Here is an 18365-nt window from a genome sequence, read left to right on the forward strand (position 1 = left end):
AAAAGATATATGCAGTTTAATGTATGCTAACTATCCTGATTTGAACTTCTTTTTAAAAAGAATAAGGTATCTAGGGGAAAAAAAATGCACTCAAATAAATTCCATGGTTTTCCCTAGGGAAGCAGCTGCCAGCAGGGTTAAGTTCAAGGCCCTCAAGGTAATAGCTTCATCAATAAAGTTATCCAGTGAAGCAGAAAGCTCAAATATGTGGCCCTTTGCTGGGACAACAGTATAAAGTATATGGAAAAAAACAGGAGGACTTTTGCTGGAAAATGGATCACTGAACCACTTGCAGAAATCAGATTTGTTTTTTAATGTTTTGTTCATGACCTCTGCTGGGTCATCAGCAGAAGGATCTACAGTATTCAGTTCAGAATCAAGTAATTACAATAAAGAATAGGAGGACAGTCCTCCTGGGGAAAACGGAAACATGAGAATATACTCTCTTTGGGAAGAGCGGTCAGAACCTCCAGGCAGCAAATGATTAGAAAAGATGGGGGAAGCAAATGCACTTTATTTTCCTATGAAGATAAAAAGAGGAAGAGGGAAATCACAGGCACCACAACCTTCCTGCTTACAGAAGCTCTCATTGAGAATGTTGTAAGGTTGTGAACTTGCTAACTCCTTTTTTCGTCATCTACACTTTTCCTAATTTTATTCAGTTTCATTAATTTTTATCAGTACAGATTCTGTATTCTTCATTTATTCAGACATTTCTTGAGTACCTGCTTTTTACCCAGCAAACACTTACCAAGCACTAGGAAGAAAAAATAAATTAATAGGGGCCAGAGTTGTGGCCTAGCAGGTAAACCCACCACCTGTGGTGCCAGCATCCCATATGTATGCCAGTTTATGTCCCAGCTGCTCCACTTCTAGATCCCTGCTAATGGCCTGAGGAAAGCAGCAGAAAAATGTCCAAGTATTTAGGCCCCTGCCATCCATGTGAGAGACCTGAATGAAGCTCTTAGCTGTTGGCTTCGGCCTGGCCCAGCCTTGGCCATTGCAGCCATCTGGGGAGTGAACCCGTGGAGGGAAGTACGCTGTCTCTCTCTCGCTCCCTCTTCTTCTTCCTCTCCCTACTCTGTCTCTCCCTCTCTCTCTGTAACCCTGATCTTCAAATACATAAATAAATCTTGTAAAAATAAATAAGAAAATAAATACATAAATTCATCTCCAAAGACGTTCACAGTATGGGAGAAGGAGGTAGGTAGAAATCAAATTTCTACAGCTCAGTTTATCCATTTATTTCTGAATTTTTATGAATTTATTGTAAAAATATATTTCTTATAAGCAAGCCCCGTAGAAAAGTGGAAGAAGACTGTTTTCTGTCCTAGAATGCAGAATCCCTTTATTTTGCACACCATCAGGAATTTTTTATCTGAAGTTTAGAATACCAAATTGGTGGGCTTGGCCTCTGCATATCCTTGGCATTCCCTGGTTCCATGATATGGTAATATAAATAGAAGAAGACAGATTGAGGAGAAATGAGGCATGCATAAATTTCAAAAGTAAAATAAAAGCTAAAACCTTTATTGTGGAGCCAGGAGAATAGTGAGATTTTATGTTAATTAATGGCCTATAAAATAAAAAGGAAACTGTTTTATTTTACATTTCACATAATTGCTTTCCATGTTGCTTTATCTTTCCTCTTGCCTTATATCAGTAAAGAAAACTGAAATATGTTTTACTGTATCAGGTGACTTGCCCATTGCAATACCACATCTTTTAAAAAATACAACTCTATCATTTTTTTTTCAAAGGAGCTAAGAAAGTTTTCATCAGAAGAGGGTATGAGCTCAAGGTTGACATTTTTTGCTTCTTAGTCAGGTGTCACATTTTGAATCCATTACATTTGGATGAAATGTGAACATGTGGGCTTGCGAATGTGGTAGAAGCAAGCTGAACACAGGAGTATGTCTAAATGGCAATGGTGACAACAGTCTAGGTGAAAATAATCTTACATCATTCCATCCAATCTATAACAAGCACAACATTCCAAAATGTTAATTAGCTAAATTAATTTACGTGAACAAGATGATTCACAATTTTAATTTGTATGGTTCCTTACTCATGGTCCATTTTCCATGTCTTCAAAAGTTTTCTAAATTCTTTATAAACCTTCATTTTCTTGGTGCTTTATAGTGCCTTTGTAACCTCTTGGTTACACATTTCATTTTTACTTCCATTGATTTACTTTTACTTCCATTGAATCAACAGTACATATTCAACTAGTTCAGTAGGGCGGAGGAGACTCTCACCCCAATATCACTTTACTGATTAAGTAAGCTGACTGAATTATAGAGACTGTGCTTCTGTAAGCAAGCACGAAATCTGATGTACATGGGTCCTACTTTCTGTCCCTCACTCACACAAACAAAAACTTAATTACAGTGTTCCCAATTTTCTCCAAATTACTAATGCTGTCACAGAAAAATTGAGTGCTGAAGGAGTAAACACATTTTTCAAAGGAAAAACAACTCACCTCATCTATCAAAACTTTGTCACTACCTAAATAAGTTTTCATGTAAGTTAACTGTAAAGAGAAATTCATCACCCAAAACTCAAATGCTGTAGAGATGCTGAGATTTATACTTTTGCTAAATAATGACAATGATTATCTTGACTTGAAAGAAGAGCTAAATCATCCCACTCTCTTTGACCCATGGTTGTTACTACCCCCCCCCCCAAAAAAAAGAAAACAAACAAAAAACCAGCTGTGGATTCATAAAAGAAAAAGTAATGCCTATAGTTGCTAGTTTGTGGATTCTATAACCTTGAATGTGTTTTATATTTTTAGAGTGGAGTCTTTCTCCACAAAGCTGCAGATTTTCAAGTGTTTTGGAACCTATATGAAAATGTTCCTGTGGGGAACCTGAAGTGGATGCCTTGCATCCCAATCTCAGATTTCCTTGGCAGCTAATCCAGCCACTGGGAATATTCACACTTGAGGGTTCATTTGTGCTTTTATATGGGACTCAGGATGAAAGCATTCAATTGAAAAGAAATAAACTAAAACGATCAATTAGGGTTGATATTTTAGGTACAATTCCTAGATGTGTCTCAAGTAAATCACACAGATGCTTGCTTAATCTCACTTGTTAACTGAGATAGGATCTGTGTGTAGCACGTTCAAATAATTCCCTAGATTATAGATCATATTTTGGCAACTTCTGTGTTTCTGAGTTGCTAACTTCTACATGTTGTCAACTCACTTAAACTACTAAAAATTCTGTTCATGTAGTAGATAACTATGGTGTCATGAGATGGGTAAGATATTGGAACTTCAACAGAGAACAACACAGAGATAGTCTTCTAGTCCATTCTAGAACTGTCCGAAAACCAGTGGGCATGGAGCATGGATTTATTTCAGAAAAATGGCCTGAAAGAAGCCTGTTCAAGCAGGGCCAGAGGAAATGTAGATTAACTCATCAGAAGATAACAAGTTGGTCATTACTGAATGGTTACCACATTTAAGACAAGTTTACCTAAACCTAAACCTCCCTTATGTTTTCTGTGCCCCTCTCAACTTTTAAATATGTTTGTATGAGTTTTAAATTACATAACAGATATTTCTTAAAGCTCACAGCATGTGTCTTATTTAGTAGCAATATTATTGGAGCTTAATCAAATGTAAATAATAGTAAATTATAACATTTACAACATTATAACATTATCAACATTTGTCAAGCAAAATGATTATATATTTTATTACATAGGCTAGTAACAGTGTCACTTATGCAGCATTACATATTATATCATAAAGATTAAAAATGGAAAGATCTTTATAAGTCATATCATCTTGTACCATTCATCTGTAGTGGCAGCATAGGGAATTTAAAAGGTTGCTCAACTACCCAGCAGGGGTGCTGTAGGGAGAGCTCAATTTGCTCTTAACTCAACAGGCCTCCAAGGACAAGGAATTCAAACATGTCTTTTAATATTCTTTGAAGCTTATAAATCAAGAGAGATTGGTCTTTTTTTGGAGAGAATATCTCCTTCTTTGTGGAACTGGGGACAACAAGGCTATCAAAATATCAAGTGTTCCCTGCTGACAATTTTTGGTTAGTTCTAAGAACCGGGCAAGTTAAAAACCAGAGTCTCTTTTGTATCCCCAGGGTCAGCAAGCTTTTTCTGAAGCTCAAGGGTCTTGCTAGGTGGCAGAGGACAGTGGTTAAATACTCAGACCTTCTCAGCAGAGCAGCTGAAGACCAGCAGAGTGAGCAGATGGGGACAGATCATCTGCAGAGAGAGTCTGGTGAGAGAGTCAAGCACAGGGCCTGACTTCATGCTTTTCTCCTAGTATAATTAGTTCTCCTATAAATAGAAGAAAGAAGGAGATTGACCTTACCCCACTGAAGGCTGTTGGTTGGCCTCAATATGCAAGAGGGATTTTCAAAAAATTCTTAGAAAATGTGTGTGATTTTTAATGTGATTTTCACATGAACATTTTAAAGTATACTCATATCTGAAAACAGGCATGTAAGTGGAAGAGTATATCCACAGGATCTTGCTTCAGGGGAACATGTTATATGTGAATATTATCAAAGGGAATGAATTCTTGGTATTTGCATGGTTATTGTTCTTTCTGTCTAATACCCAGTTAACCATGTTGCTATTTTAACTTCAGGAAAGCAAAAACCCTTTCCAATGATCCCCACTCCTCGTCTCAGGTAGGTTTTATTTAGAAATCATGAGACTTCCAAGTAGTTAAATTACTACAACAATAAATATAATTTTTCATCAGAAAGAGAAGTTCCATAGAACTAAATACAAAGCCCATGGGTTGTCCCTTTCCCTGCATATAATTGCTAGAAGTAAAACCAAAGATTTTTTTTTCCAGATGGGGGAGAAATCTGGTAACAAAAAAAAAATATTTTAGTGATGCTCATTCATTTTTATTTACTGAGACTTGAGTTTATTGTCTCTGCAAATTGCAAAGCTGTGACCTTAAATAATACATGTAAATGTGTTTCCTTAGAAAAAACTAGAAATTCGAGTCAGAACATAATTTATTTAGCTAGACGTTGGTGTCTTCTTTTGTTTTTCAAAAGGAGAAAGAACTGAAGTCCAGTTCATTTGTTGTTCACTTTCCCTCTGTTTCCAACCTTTGCAAGTCCTCCCAGGTTGGTGCTTGTCAAGAAATGGCATTTTTTTCATTTAGAATCTATCTCTAGAGTTAAAAACATACACCTGGATGAACACAGAAAGATCTGGTAGAGGTCTGAATTATAAGTAAGGGTGGATATTTATCAAAACTACATCAGAGGGTTCTGTCCCTAAAAGCCTGGATAGAGATTAGCAGAAGAATGTGGATAGGTATATTAGTTTTAGTTGTTCAGTTCCCAAGTAACATAAACCCAACTGAAGCCAAGAAAATTAATTTTGAGAATCTGAGATACAACTGAATAGCCAAATTCCAGCAAGGGTAGAGACTCAGAAAACTTCAGAAGTATTTGAGATCATGGAATCCGAACTGAAACTTCAGGAGAGTGCTTCTATTCCTAACCCTGTTTTTCTGCATATTGTCTCCATTCTTCTTTCTTACAACCAAGGATATTTTTCCAGAAGACAAGAAACGTGACTGCTGGCAGGTCCACCTTAGGAACAAGATAAGAGAGGAGAGAGAGGAGGAGAGAAGAGAGAAGAGAGAGGAGAGAGGAGAGAGGAGATAGAGGAGAGAGGAGAGAGAGGATCCTTTTGTGACCTAGATGTGAATCCCAGGGAGTGATTATGATGTTCCCGGGTCACACATCCGCCCACTGAGTAATTCATTGTTTTCAGAGAAATGAGTTACTTTAACTGGTCAGACTCAGAACAAATACACACTTACCTATGTTTGGGTATCTGAGTGATATTGTCTGTGAGCAGCACAGAGGCAGCCTAAAGCACGAACAAAACTGTAATAGGTAATGTAGTAGCCACTCTTAACAGCTGAGGGAGGGGTATTTGGTGTTCTGTGGATTTTACAGTGACCCTGTTACAGTCTCACTTATTGTCTAAGAGTGACCTTGTCTAATGTTGATGTTCTATGAGATGGTTTATGTGCAACAGGAGAACAACATGGACTAGCTGTGAGAATCAGACCAACTTCTGTAACACCCTGTCTTTGCTGCTCCAGACCAGATTGTAATAAATGATGCCATCTGTGAGCATCAGAGGCATTTTTATATGTCAGAGAATTCTTTCTTAAATATTTGATAACCAGGCAGTCTGTAGATTTTTTTTGGAAGTTTTTGGAACAATTACGTATTTGAGAGCAGAGAAACAGAGAGAGACGAGACAGTGAGAGAAAGACATCCCATAGTTCACTCCCCAGTGCCCACAAGAACCCAATTCAGATCTCTGTGAGTGGTAGGAACCCAATTACTTTTATCATCACTGCTGCCTTCCAGGGTCTGTGTTAGCAATCAGAAGCCAGAGCTGGTTATTGAACCCAGACACTCTGATGTAGGATGCAGCTGTCTTAACCAGTTTCTTGAATAGGACAAATGACCATTCTGTAGAGATTTAAGAGTTTCAAATTGTTGAGGATTAGTCAATTTTCAGTAACTGGTAAGCAAGTGATCCTTTATAAACATAGGGAAAACCTAGAATTGAAGGGAAAAAATTGACCCTGAAGGAAAGATTTAGAAAACTGAAGGATTGAAAGCATCTATAGGCAGATATGTAGGAGCCAGTAAAAGAGGATTAATAAATCTACAAGGTTCTTGAAGAAGCAAGAGAGCACATGACAAAGAACTTGTATATTTATCTCCAAATTCAAGTTACACACATGTGTACATATTTTTCTGTCTTCATACCTCAATAAAGTGTGTGTGTATTTTCAAAAAGAATTTACTCCCTGTTTTGGGGTTGAAGGGAAGAATATGATTAATAAAAGCCAAAAACTTGACATAAAAAAAAAACTTCAGGGGCTGGTGCTGTGGTGTAGCAGGTAAAGCTGCCTCCTGCAGTACCAACATTCCATATGGGCACCGGTTCGAGTCTCGGCTGCTCCACTTCCAATCCAGCTCTCTGCTATGGCCTGGAAAGGCAGTGGAAGATGGCCCAAGTCCTTGGGCCCCTGTACCCACGTGGGAGACCTGGAAGAAGCTCCTGGCTTCAGATCAGCACAGCTCCCGCCATTGCAGCCAATTGGGGAGTGAACCAGCGGATGGAAGACTTCTCTCTCTGCCTCTCCTTCTCTCTCTGTGTAACTCTGCCTTTCAAATAAATAAATAGATCTTTTGAAAAAAACCTTTAAAAATAACTTATTAGTGGATCTCAGTCTTAATATGTAATTGACTATCAAGTGTGAATAAGAATGTGATCGGTATTGGAACAGAATAAAAAAGCACCAGGGTACCATGAAGAGTGTGTCCATAATCCTTTAAAAGTGAAAAAAGAATGCATTGTGGGTTCAACTAAAGTCAATCCATATGAACTTATTATGGAACTTCCTCCATCCTGACTCCAAAGGATTATGATAGACATTACCATGGCACCATGTTAGATAATGATATTTTATCCATAGGTTTAATATAATGTTGATTTTATAATTCTAGTATTTTAAATATTTAGTTAAGGCTGATTCCTGATTCTTATGAAACTCAACCTGAAGAATTAGATTTTAGAAACAAACTCTGCTATTCTTTTCTCATATTACAGTGTTAAAATCTCTATGATGCTACCGTTTTAATTTTATTTATTTATTTATTTGAAAGTCAGAGTTATAGAAAAAGAGAGGTAAGGGAAGAGAGAGGGAGAGGTCTTCCATCCTCTGATTTACTCCCCAAATGGCTGCAATGGTCAGGGCTGGGCCAGGCTGAACCAGAAGCCAGGAGTTCTTCCAGGCCTCCCATGGGGGTGCAAGAACCCAAGCACTTGGGCCATCTTCTACTGCTTTTCCAAGCATATTAGCAGGGAGCTGGATCTGGAAGCAGAGCTTTCAGAACTGAAGTCAGCACCCATGTGGGATGCCAGCACTGAAGATGGTGGCTTCACTAGCTACACCACAGTGCTGGCCCCTATTTTAATTTTTTTAATCCACAAGTTTTTCATCTGATGTTAATGATTTGAGAAAGTTGTAGTTAACTTCAGATATGTAACTATCCAAATTCCAAAATGTTTAATATTTATCCTATCATATCAGTTTATATGAGTGAGTACTGGTTAATGTCTTCAACATGGGCTCTGAGCTAGGAAAGAAACAAATGAAGATTATTATAACATGACTTGACATGGATCTATTTAATTGCCATTAAGTCAGACTTCTATAAAAATGATCTTTATCAAAATGCCACTAAGCATATGTTAACATGAGATAGGTGACATGTTAAATCAAGTAGATTTTCTGCTATGTTAGTGGCTGTAGAAATATATCAGATCTGAAATCACACATACATTAGGTTGACTTCTCTTTTCTATCTATAAACCAGAATATAGTTGTTGGGTATTAAGTGACTTATTCAAAATTAAAATATAGTACTGAATACCTAGAATATATCAAAATCTCATTAGGGATTTTGAAACTTGCTTGAATCCATTAATTCTAAGTTCTGAGTTCGAGTTTGTTACTTATTTTTATTTTTAACTGATATATAAAACTTGTACACACTTTTGAGGTAACATGATAACTTGATATATGCATACATTGTGTAACATTCACATAATGATAAATATGTTTATTTAAACATTTATCACTTCCTTATGTGAAAATATTAAAAATTTTATCTCTTTTAAAAAAGTATACAGTACATTACTGTTATCTATAGTTACTCTACTGTGCAATAGATCAACAGAATTTTTTTCTATCTAGCTCTAATTTATTACCTATTAATCAACCTTTTCCCCATCCCATCCTTTCCCCTACTCTCCCCAGCCTCTAGTAATTTGCAACTTCTTTGAGATCAACTTATTTAGATTTAGATATTTTAGATTTAGATATGAGTGTGATTATTTGACGTGTGCTTGGTTTGTTTTACTTAACATATGACCTCTAGTTCAATCCATGCTGTCACTAATGGTAGAATTTCATCCTTTCAGTGGTTGGACAGCATTCCATTGTGTAAATGTACTACATTTTCTTAATCTGTTTATCAGGTGATGCATACAGAGATTGTTTCCATTTCTGGGCTACTGTGCTATTTTGCTTCCTAAATCCTTAAATCTAGAACTTTTTAAGGTAGAGTTGTGACTTAAAATCCAAACAGAATGCTTAGACTTTGAAATATGAGACCAAATTTACTCGGTAACCTGAAGTGTTTCACTGATTCAAGTTTTGAAAACTTGGAGCGACCTAACATCAAAGAATGTTAGTCCTCTTGTAATTTTAACTCTGATATGTTCTATTTGTGTTTTATAGTAAAATTGATAATTAAATGTTGTAATAATAATCAAGCCAATGACTGTCACTATGTAGGAAAGGTAAAAATGTTTTGGTAGAGAAGATAGTTTAAAAAAAGTGGAGAGTGCAATCTCAAGGAACAGTTAGGGAGAAAACGGCAGAGGAAATACTACACAAATTAGAGGGAAACAGTGGACCTACATGAAAGGTGTGGACACCCACAACTCAGGACCCCAGCAGCTGAGAGCCTCCACATCAGCATTCGAGAGTGAGATGATACCAGACCACAGCAGCCCAAGCCACTGGTAAAAATCTATAGGAAGGGAGCCAGTGCCATGGCTCACTTGGTTAATCCTCTGCCTGTGGTGCCAGCATCCCATATGGGTGCCGGTTCTAGTCCCAGTTGCTCCTCTTCCAGTCCAGCTCTATGCTGTGGCCTGGAAAGGCAGTGGAGGATGGCAGTGGAGGGTGCTTGGGCCCCTCCACCCACATGGGAGACCAGGAGGAAGCACCTGACTCTTGGCTTTGGATCGGCACAGTGCTGGCTGTAGCAGCCATTTGGGGGGGGGGGTGAACCAACGGAAGGAAGACCTTTCTGTCTTTCTCTCTCTCACTGTCTAACTCTGTCAAATAAATAAATAAATAAATAAAATCTACAGGAAGAGCCTAGAGTGAGTCAGGATTGGAACCCAGTGAGGGATAGTGTACCTACCAAACTAGAGGAGAAAAAAAAGTAGCGACATATTTCTCCCTCCCTGATCATTTTGCAATGGCATCCTGTGACAAGCTGATAGAAAGTGGGAGCCATTTTGGACACACATAACAGCTGTGCCAGCTCATGTCCATTTCTAGCAACCAGCTGAGTGGAGACTCCTAAGTCTGGTGGGGAGAACTGACAGGGGGCTGGGTGCTTGACTATAGGAGGCTTATGTGCTGGGACTGTGAAAAAACTGAAGCTATATGGGAGGGCTCATTGTGTGGCTGGGACATTGAGCAGTCACTGTGGCAGGCTCTACATGTTCAGTGCTCCCTGGTTACCTGGTGAGAGACATTGCTGGGGAATCTGAGCTTACACTGAGGACTGCATGAATCCTTTGTATGGTCCTTGGAGCAGAGTGGATGAATATTATACCAACTGGGGATAGAACTCAGGCACTGGTCTCCTTTGAGGAGAGGAGCTCAGCTGAGCAGAATAAACATTCCTTCTGATTAAAAAAAAGAGTAAAAAGAGAAGATTTACTATACTGAACCTGGGTGTCACCTTTAACATGCTCTTCACCCTGGAGAACTGAAGAGTTCTCTGGCCACACCCACACCATGCCTCTAGGTATTCACCAAAAGTGGACACTCCACTAATCTACAGATGCATAGTACAAAGATAAAAACCAACACAGTGAAGAAAAAAAAAAAAAAAGAAACCAGTGAGTATCTCTTCAAATGCTGAATAATGATCACATCAATTCAAGAAACAAGAATAAGGAAAACAACATTATTGCCTCAAAAGAATACAACACTTTAATATTAGATTGTGAAGATGATGAAATTGAAGAAATGCCAAAATGGAATTCAAAAAATTGATCATAGGATTTTTTAGAAGTAATCAGAAGCAAATGCACAAACTAATGAAATCCGTACATGACATGAAAGAAAATTTCTCCCACAAAATTGAGATCTTAAAGAGAAATCAGAATGAAATCTTGGAAATGAAGAATTCAATAGAACAAATAAAAAATGCACTGGAAAGTCTTAACAACAGAATTGGTGAAGCAGAAGAAAGAAATCCAACTTAGAAGACAAAGCACAGGAAATTATATAGTCAGACAAAAAAAAAAACAAGAAGAAATTAGAAAAAAAAAGCACTATTGGTAATCTACAGGAAATCTACAGGATACTATCAAGTGACTCAACCTACAGGTTCTAGGAGTTCTTGAAGGCACAGAAAGAGAGAAAGGATTAGAAGGCTTTTTGATTAAAATAATAACAAAAAACTTCCCTAATTTGGAGAAAGAAAGGGACATCCAAGTACACAAAGCACATAGAACTCTTAACAGACATGACCAGAAAAGATCTCCACCACAGCACACTATAATCAAACTCACCGCAGGAAAACATAAAGAAAAGATTCTAAAATGTACGCGAGAGAAATATCAGATAACTTTAAGATCTCCAATTAGACATTCAGTGGACTTCTCATCAGAAACCCTAAAGGCTAGGAGAGAATGGCGAGATATATTCCAAGTCTCAATAGAAAAAAAAATGTCAACCCAGAATACTATACACTGCAAAGCTCTCATTTACGAATGAAGGTGAAATAAACACCTTCCATGACAAACAGAAATTGAAAGAATTTGTTACCAACTGTCTAGCCCTGCAATGTTCAAGGATGTGCTGCATACAGAAACACAAAAACACGGTCATCACTACGAAGAAAGTAAAGGGAAAAAATCTCCCAGTAAAAGTACAAAGGAAATTGAAGAAGAAAACAGGAATATTTATGGGAAAATGGCAGGGCAAAATAGGTACTTACCAATAGTCACCTTGAATGTAAATGGCCTCAACTCTTCAGGTAAAAGACACAAACTGGCTGAATGGATTAAAAAGCAAAACTCATCTGTGTGCTACCTTCGAGAAACACATTTCACCAACAAAGATGCACACAGACTGAAAGTGAAATGATGGAAAAAGATATTCCATGCTAGCAGAAGCCAAAAAAGAGCTGGTATAGTCATCCTAATATCAAACAAAAGAGACCTTAACACAAAAACTGTTAAAAGGAAAAATAAGGGCATTATGTAATCATTAAGGGATCAATTTAACAGGAAGATGTAACTACTGTAAACACATGTGTACAAAATTAAAGGTCACCTGGCTATTGGGATCTAAAGGGAGAGGTAGACTCCAATACAATAGTAATGGGAGACTTCAATACCCCATGTACAGCAATGGACAGATTAAACAGACAGAAAATCAGCAAGAAAAGAGCAGAGTTAATAGACACTATAGACCAAATTGACCTAACAGATATCTACAGAACTTTTCATTCTATAGTTGCAGAGTGCACATTCTTCTCACCAGTGCATGCAACTTTCTCTAGTATCAACCACATGCTAGGCCATAAAGCAAGTCTCAGCAAGTTCAAAAAAATCAAAATAATACCACACATGTTCTGGGACCACAATGCAATGAAGCTGGAAATCAGCAACTCAGGAATCCCTAGAACATATGCAAACACTTGGAGACCAAACAACATGCTCCTGAAAGAACAGTGAGTCATTGAAGAAATCAAAAGAGAAATAAAAAAATTTCTGTAAACAAATGAACATGTCAACACAACATATCAAAACTTATGGGATACAGCAAAAGCAGTGTTAAGAGGAAAGTTTATAGAAATAGGTCGCTACATCAAGAAATTTGAAAGGTACCAAATAAATGAGCTATCAATGCATCTCAAGTATCTAGACAAACAACAGCAAACCAAACCCAAAACTAGTAGGTAAAAAGAAACAATTAAAATTAGAGAATAAAAAAATTGAAACTACAAAAACAATACAAAATGTCAGCAAGCCAAAGAACTGTTTTTTAAAAAAGCTAAAATTGACACAGTATTGGCCCAACTAACCAAAAAAAGAAGAGAGAAGACTCAAATCAATAAAATTAGAGATGAAAAAGGAAATATAACAACAGACATGACAGAAATAAAAAGAAGCATCAGAAATTACTACAAAGACCTGTATGCCAACAAACCAGGAAACTTGGAAGAAATGGATAGATTATTGGACACATAAAACCCACCTAAATTGAGCCAAGAAGACATTGAAAACCTAAGCAGGCCGTTAACCAAATTGGAAATTGAATTAGTCATAAAGACCTTCAGCCCCCCCCCCCAAAAAAAAAAAAAAAAAAAAACACCCAGGACTGGATGGCTTCACTGCTGAATTATACCAAACATTTAAAGAATTAACTCCAACTCTTCTCAAGCTGTTCAAAAACAATTGAAAGAGAGGAAATCCTCCCAAACTCCTTCTATGAAGCCTGCGTTCTTGTGCCCAGATCGTTAGATCCCCAAATGCCACCAGAGACTTGAATACACCGAAATGCAAGAGCAAGGTCTATTTCAGAAGTACAAGCTGCAGCAGGGACCTCGTCTACTCAACCGCACAGCGGAGGGCAGAGGAAGGCCTTGACCTGTGCTTGGGAGCCTCTTTTAAAGCCAGGTTATGTCATTGAGGGGTGTGGGGTAATAGTGGATTGACTGGGGTCACCTTTGGTTCTTCCTGATCGAACAGGGTTGTTCCTGATTGGGTCAGACCCAGGGGATTATATGGTGAATGCTAGCAAGCTGCTCCATGTAACTTTCGGTTTCCCCAGAGTGAGGCTGCTTTTAGGAGAAGTCAGGCCTGCCTCTCCAAATGGAGGCACTTTTTTGAAACATAGTTACTCCGGCCCTTCATGCATCACCTTAATTCCTAAACCTAAAAAAGAAACAACAGAGAGTGAGAACTAAAGACCAAGTCCCCTGATGAACATAGACATAGAAATCCTCAACAAAATGCTAGTCAATTGAATCCAACAACACATCAGAAAGATTATTCACCTGGGCCAAATGGGATTTATCCCTAGTAAGCAGGAATAGTTCAACATTCACAAATCAATCAATGTGATACATCACAATAACAAACTGAAGAACAAAAACCATATGATTATCTCAGTAGATGCAGAGAAGGCATTTGATAAAATACAACACCTTTCGTGATAAAAACTCTAAGCAAATAGAGTATAGAAGGAACATTCATCAACACAATCAAGACAACTTATGACAAACCCATGGCCAGCATCCTATTGAATGGGGAAAAATTGGAAGCATTCCCACTGAGAACTGGAAAGAGACAAGGATGCCCACTCTCACCACTGCTATTCAATATAGTACTAGAAGTTTTAGCCAGAGCCATTAAGCAAGAAAAAGAACTCAAAGGAATACAAATTGGAAAAAGGTAGTAAAAGTATCCCTATTTGCAGTTGACATGATTCTGTATATATAGGTATCCAAAACACTCCACCAAGAGGCTATTGGAATTCACAGAAGAGTTTGGGAATGTAGCAGGATATAAAAGCAATACACAAAAATTGATAGTCTTTGCATACACAGATAGTGCCAAGGCTGAGAAAGAACTAAGATCAATCCCATTCATAATAGCTAAAAATAATCTAATACTTTGGAATAAATTTATCCAAGGATGTCAAAGATCTCTACAATGAGAATTACAAAACTAAAGAAAGAAATAGATGAAGACACCAAAAAATGGAAAAATCTTCCATGTTCATGGATTGGAAGAATCAATATCATCAAAATGTCCACTCTTCCAAAAGCAATTTACAGATTCAATGCAATACCAATCAAAATACCAAAGACATTCCTCTCAGATACAGAAAAAATGATGTTGAAGTTCATATTGAAACACAGGAGACCTCCAATAGGAAAAGCAATCTTATACAACAAAAACAAAGGTAGAGGCATCACAATACCAGATTTCAAAACATACTACAGGGAAGTTATAATCAAAACAGCCTGGCACTGGTACAGAAATAGGTGAATAGACCAATGGAACAGAATAGAAATGCCAGAAATCAATCCAAGCACCTACAACCAACTTATATTTGACAAAGGAGCTAAAACCAATACCTGGAGCAAGGGCAGTCTCTTTAACAAATTGTGCTGGGAAAAATGGGTTTCCACATGCAGAAGTATGAAGCAAGATCCCTACCTTACACCTTACACAAAAACCCACTCAAAATAGATTAAAGACCTAAATCTATGACCCAATACTATCAACTTGTTAGAGAACATTGGGGAAACCCTGCAAGACATTGGCACAGGAAAAGAGTTCTTGGAAAACACCCCAGAGGCACAGGCAATCAAAACCAAAATTAACAAATGGGATTACTTCAAATTGAGAAGCTTACATACTGCAAAAGAAATACTCAGGAAAGTGAAGAGAAAACCCGACAGAATGGGAGAAATTATTTGCAAACTATGCAACTGATAAAGGATTACTAACCCAAATATATAAAGAGATAAGAAATCCCACAACAAAACAAACAACCCAGTTAAGAAATGGGAAATGACTTAAACAGACATTTTTCTAAAGACAAAACCGAAAGGGCCAACAGATACATGAAAAAATGCTCAAGATCACTAGCTGTCAGGGAAATGCAAATCAAAACCCCAGTGAGGTTTTACCTCACTCTAGTTAGAATGGCTTTCATATAGAAACCAACAAATAATAAATGCTGGTGAGGATGTGGGTAGAAAGGTACCCTAATCCAATGTTGGTGGGAATGTAAACTGGTATAGCCACTATGGGAGACAATATGGAAATACCTCAGAAATCTGAATACAGACATACCATATGACACAACCATCCCACTCTTGGGAATTTACCCAGGGGAAATGAAATCAGTAAATAAAAGTGTTATCTGCACCTGCATGTTTATTGCAGCTCAATTCACAATACCTAAGACACAGAATCAACCTAAATGCCTGTCTACTGAGGACTGGATTAAGTATGCGATATGTACACTATGGAATACTACACAGTGGTAAAAAGAATGAAATCTGGTCATTTGCACCAAAAATGGATGAATTTGGAAAACATCATACTTAGTGAAATAAGGGACAAATACCATATGTTCTCCCTGATCTGTGGTAACTAATACAACACCTAAAAGGAAATCTGTAGAAGTGAAATTGACACTTCAAGAAGCAATGACTTGAATAGCCCTTCTCTTGACTGTTGAGGAACAGTTTTGTTTTTTTTTTTTTTTCATACTATTTGTTGAACTCTTTACTTAACATGGAGTTAATCATATGTATATAAAGTCAGTTAAAATAGATATCAGTAAAAAATGAGTGAGAAAAAATGTTTTGGCTTATGAATAAAAAGATAAAAACCATAACTGTGAATTCAAATCTGTCCTCATTGGAAATCTAAAATTTTCCCAGGGAAGACATAATGCAACTAATCATGTTTCCTATAGAAGTCTGTAAGACTTCATTTCAAGATCATGGATTTGGTGAGTTTGTGTTTATTTCATAAAAATTCTGTGGCATAATGAAAGTAATGGATTAAAGATATCTTTCATCTTGGCCTTGCCTTAAATCAAAGCAGTTTTGTTCCGCTGCTAACATCTATAGCAATCTGGTACATTTAAAACTGTTGTGACCTTTCCTTGCAATTTCATTTCTTGAAGTTCTAACTTACTTTAATTTTAGTTCCGTGTTCATTTAACCTAACCAGATTTAATTCATTGGAATCTAAGAGGGGTAATCTTAATTAGTTGTTCCAAGGAAGGGAACTATAGCTGTATAGAGATTTCTGCATGACTCACTTGGGCCATTGTCTCAGTGCACAGCAGTCAGAGATGTAGGAATAATTGTCTTGCTTTTGCAAAATGCTTTAAAAATTACTCACTTTTGTTGAACAGAATGTAAAGGGCACAGATATGTCAACTAAAAAAAATATATGGGCTTAGGTCAAGCACAGCTTTGCTTAAAAGATTATTGCAAGAGGGGAGCAAGGGAGTTTTACAACAGGGAGAAGGCTCTAACTGTAAGACTTGAAGCACCTCTTAGGCAGAAAGGGATTTCCTTCTGTAGGAGTAAGCAAGGCTAGAGAGAACCTAATACACGTAGTGGAATAAACTCAGCATTTTGTTCTAATTGATTAGGGAAGCAAAACCGTTTAGTTGAATTATTTATGAGACAAAGAGTAGAAACTTTGGAGGGTCTTTGGCTGTGTCATAAGGTAGAAGTAGAATTAAGGCTCACAATCAGCTAACTTCTCTCCAGCAGAAAGAATGTAGGAAACCTTTATATCAATCGTCTTCTAAATCAGTCTGCACAGTAAATCATATCCCTATGCATTTTCTTACTCTGCAGAGCCTAGGCAGTGCCAAGAAATACTATTAAATTGCCAACTGGAAGGCTGAAAACTGAATGAATTTCTTGCTTCCTCCAGTGGTGAGGAGTCCTACTCTGAATTACAACTAGCCCTTTGGAACCACTGAAACTCATTTCCTTCAACACCAAGTAAGATTTTGTTACATTTTTCTCTTGACTTTAAAAAACAAGTACAATTTGTTTTTAAAGATTTGAGCCTAGAGTTACCAACAATGGGGAACAATGGGAACCAGCTGAGTGGCACACAGCTGGCTGAGTATACATTCTTAAAAACCTTTCTCTCAGGTTATATGTGTCTGTAAATACTGAATTTCTCCAAGCCCCTCTCCACTCATCTGTAAACTAAAAATGACAATACTCTCCTCTCATGAGATTATAAGTAATACTTAAGATATTCTGTTTATATACATGCATGCATACATACATACATATACATATAACATTTAACGAGCATCAATAAAGCTAGCTGCTATTAAACAAAAGTATCATAATGAAGGGGATAGAGGATTTTACTTTTATTTTTGTTATTTTTTTAATATTTTCTCCCTTAATTTGAATGTGCCCCTAGTTAAAATTCTTGATATTTTGTTTTTGATTTTCCCGGGGGTGTTGTTGGTTACTTAATTTTGAATTCTGTGTGGTTTTTTTTTTTTTGTTTTGTTTTGTTTTTTAATTCCAGTAGAGGCATAAAGACAAAAATCATAGGGCATTCAGGATTTACTTTTCAAACCATTTCACTAACAAAATGTTAGTTTTATCCAATAAAAAAGAGGGCACTCTTTGTTTAGAGGCAATAATGAAACAACAAAGGAATTTTTGTCAGGTTATTGAAAAGACATTTTCTGAGGTGAAAAAACAGAACAAATCTTACATTAGAACACAATGTATTTGAATGGATTTAAATGCTTTGGCTATTAGGGCAAAGTAGACATAAATGCTCTTATAACTGCAATTTTGAATGATTTAATGGCACAAAAGGTAAAATAATAAAATTTGAAGGATAATTTTTTCTCATAAAAACCAAGTAAGAAAAATGTTCACCATTAATTTCCAGTTAGTTTGCTTATAATGCTGCTTATTTTT

This window comes from Lepus europaeus, chromosome 3, assembly GCF_033115175.1.
Source record: "Lepus europaeus isolate LE1 chromosome 3, mLepTim1.pri, whole genome shotgun sequence".
NCBI lineage: Eukaryota > Metazoa > Chordata > Mammalia > Lagomorpha > Leporidae > Lepus > Lepus europaeus.